This window comes from Marmota monax, unplaced genomic scaffold, assembly GCF_021218885.2.
Source record: "Marmota monax isolate L192 unplaced genomic scaffold, Marmota_monax_Labrador192_F-V1.1 WCK01_AAM20220418_F8-fsc00051, whole genome shotgun sequence".
NCBI classification, from domain to species: Eukaryota; Metazoa; Chordata; class Mammalia; order Rodentia; family Sciuridae; genus Marmota; species Marmota monax.
The window spans coordinates 16,436,066-16,439,697 of record NW_026695202.1 but is presented as its reverse complement, the minus strand read 5'-3'; the positions used below and the strand labels follow the sequence as shown (position 1 = coordinate 16,439,697).

Sequence of the window (3,632 nt, the reverse complement as noted above, 5' to 3'; positions counted from 1 at the left end):
CTCCTCACACTGGGCACTAGAAAACATCTCTGCTTTCTAAAACAAAAACACATGCCACGTTAATTCAGCAAAGAAAAACCAACGTGCAGAATCTTCGCAGAGATGATTTTTAAATTAAAAAGAGAGAGAAACTGTTAGCTGTGTTTTATACCTTTTGGGGGGAAATTACCTTCCGCGAGTGTCAATAATTTAACTGTCAAATCACAACGAAACGCTACTTCAGCCTCTGAGGCTCTGGGACAGCAACGTGGAAGGAGGAATTTAATGGTAACTACTAAATAGCAAACGCTGAGGCGGATACAGCAAAGGCCGCTTTCAAGGACTCTCCAGACAGGGCGGGGTCATCACTAATGTGTTTTATCTTATCTATCTATCTACACACAGGATTAAAATATTTATATCAGCCTGCTCACTTGAAGACACACAGTCACCAACCGCTTCAGGGCCACTCCTTAGTTTCCCAGTGTCCCTGCTCGGTGCTTCTAGAAACGTGGTCTTTGGACGTTGCGTACTTTCAAATGCTGGTGAGAGCTGAAAGTAGGGAGCCTGGCACACTCGGTTCTCTAAGTAATACGAAATCCCCCCTCGGCCACAGCCACAGGGACGCTGGCCAGCCACGGGGATCAGGACGGAGCCTGCTGAAGCCTGTTTCCCAAGAGCGGCCAGTGAAACCACGGAGGCCTGACCCAGTTTAAGGCAGCAGCGTACCTCTGGCCAGGATGGCTGCTGGAAACCAGAGCCCGGCAAGGAGGTCACCAGCCTGGCTGCCAGGTAGGCGGTGGGCAGCAGGGGGTTAACGTGGGGAGCGGGGTGGGTGCTGCAAACAAAAGCCACAGGCAGGGGCACGGGGGCTGCAGGGCCCGGCCCAACAGGCACAGACACAGGGGCTCTGTCTCCCTGCCCGCTGCCCTGGCACTGTGACTAACCACCCCACTATTGTGAGCCTGAAGCCAGCCCTTTGTATCGTCCGCTGGCGTCTGGGAGCACAGTTGAAGAGCCCTTTCCACCAGTTCCCCCTTGCTCTGGAAGCTTACAGCCCAACACCCATGCTTTTGGCTCCCAAGGACGCGGGGGGCTTGGTGAACCAGTAGAAGAGTCCTTTCCTGACCAAGACGGACGCTAGCAAAAAAAAAAAAAAGCATAAAACCAGTCTTCACCACTCTGGGAGGAAGGACATGGGGACACAGGACCCTGCTAACCCTGAAGTGTCTGAAGCAGTCATGTGTGGCATCTGAGCCCTTGACATGTGGAGAATGAGAAGCGGGACACTTATGTAGAATATGCTTAGGGTTTTCAGGACTGAGTGTGAAAAGTGTTGGCTAGCTCATTAGCTCATCGACTAGTTATTTGGGATATACAGACGTGTGTTTTTTAGAGTAAATGAATTTTGTTATTAAGTGACTCTCACCTCTTTATTGTTACCTTCTAAAGCAGTTGCTGGAACACATGAGATCACAGATGTAGCTGTTTGCAGCTTGTTGAGTTTCCCTGGATGCTGCTGGACGAGCGCGTGGGTGCAGAGGCTATGGACCGCCTGGAAGCCTGCTCTTTCTTAGGGGGCAATAGCGCCCCACAATCCGACCCTCACACACTGCCCTGACCCGGCCTTGCACATGTGTGCCTCTTGAATTGGAACTTGCACACTCAGATGTCTGGGAATCCATTGTGAAACACGCATGTGTGCACATGAGGACACACACACACACACACACACACACAGGGGACCAGGCCCTGGCTTCTCTCCACAGCAGGCACGGATATCCCTCTAGCCTCTGGAGAAGCCCGATTCACAGGGAACCCAAGAACTCTTGGGGCCAGACATTGGACCCTTGGCCCTGGGACAGTCTGAACTAGCCAGGATCAGAGCTGACCTTCATGGGCCAGGGCACCTCTGCCTTCCCAGGCCCTTCCTCCATAAATATTAAAAATCATATTTTATGACTGCATTGGATTACAGACCAATATAACCTAGGCTGAACTCATTATAAATTCACTATTGTTTACTCATTTTTCCTTCTGATTATAGAAGAAATTAAAATTAAAACATTTCATGGGCCCTCAGGGCCCTGGTGGCACATGGACCTGGGCCGTACCCCAAGTTCCCACACCTGCATCTCCCTGGGCCGGGCGCGGCCTCCTCTGCGTTGGCGCTGGCCTGCTATTGGCCCGGCTCACCCTCCCCTTCACCCCCAGTCCTGCTCTAATGCACAGAGCGCCAGGCCCCACTCGATGCCAGAAAACAGCCCACATAATTTTTAAAGCACCAGAACGGGCCATGAGAGAGGCCCAGGGTCCTGCTGTGACTGAGGGCCCAGGTCAGTGTGAGCTGGGACTCCCCTGGCACTGTGCTGAGGTCCCCAGCAGCGGCCCAGCCACCACCTCCAACCCCAGTAGAGGAGCCCATCAAGCAGACGCGATGGACAACATGGGCAGCAACTGGCAGTGAGCCCGCAGCCTGTGACGCGCTGGGCAGTGACCCCCTCCCCAGAGCCGTGCCACGGGAGCTGCAGGTCCCAGTTTCTGGAGGGAAGCTGAGGGGGTATGGCTTTCCAGAATCTCCCAGAAAAGACATCAGGCTCCAGCCATTGGCTGCCCATGGTGCCCCGGCTGGGCCTGGGCCTAAGCCCTGCTTGGGAAGGACCAGCCGGTACAGGAGACGGTTAAAATTCTGCATCCTTTTTGCATCCGCCTCCAGAGGAAGCTCTGCTTTTTTTTTTCCCCCAAGCAGGAGGAGGGGGAAAAGCTGAGAGCAGCAATTTGCAGGCCTTGGGATGTTTTTCTCCTTGACAGACCCGGCCCCGCCTGCCTCCCTGGGCCCTTCCTCCACTGCTGTGCGGCTGGACCTGCGGCCACAGCTCCGTGTCTGCTGCTCCTGCTGGGGCCGAGCTCATGCATCCCCCCCACGGAGCCCAGGCCAGGCCCTGCGGCAGGAGGCCGGCTGGGGCAGGCAGGCGGGCAAGGCTGCCTGGCACTGCCCTCCTTTGTGCCTGCCTCCTCCGCCAGCCTGCCCTCCCCCCACGAGGCCTGCTCCCCGCACCCTGCCTGCTGCCCGCCAAGCACCCACCCTGTGCCCACCGGGGTGCCCTCACCTTATGGGCCCCTGGCCCCCGGCCTCGGGTCCTGCTCATGCCCGGGGCGCCCGGCCACGTCCTCCACGGCTCTGCCGCTCGCCCCACCCTGCTGCCCGCGCTCGGAGGCGAGCCTGGCACGGTGCCAGGCTGCCTGGGAGCCCAGCCCGGGCAGGGCGAACTTTCCGGCGAGGGTGTGCATGGGGGACTGCGGGGGCGAGGCTGGTGCCAGGGGAGGGAGCGGGCCCCAGGTGCCCGGCGGCCGCCCCCCCAGCCCCCAGCCGGCCTGTGGGGGCCCCGCCTCCCCGTCTCCCCGTCTCCCGAGTCCCATAAAGGCGCAGACAACACGAGCGGTTCAGTCAAAACAGTCATGTGCAGGAGCCGGCAAACAAACAAAAGCCCTTATTTATTTATTTAGTTCACACACCCAGATAAGGAGGCGCCTTTCTGTGCACATAATTTCACACACATCAGAAAGGAGGAGATGCGGATGCTCCCCGTAGCCCCAGTGCCCCGGACAGCCGGCCTGGCCTCATGAATAATCCCATGGCCCAGCCTGGGCAT

The 3,632-nt window shown here is 57.3% G+C and overlaps 1 long non-coding RNA gene across 1 annotated transcript; it reads left to right on the top strand.

The window, feature by feature from the left end:
- Positions 1-379: 379 nt before the first annotated feature.
- On the top strand, positions 380-1,946 carry LOC124082777 (uncharacterized). The gene is made up of 2 exons (XR_006848470.2): positions 380-771; positions 1,432-1,946. It is a non-coding gene; the product is annotated as an uncharacterized LOC124082777 (long non-coding RNA).
- The last annotated feature ends 1,686 nt before the right edge of the window (positions 1,947-3,632 follow it).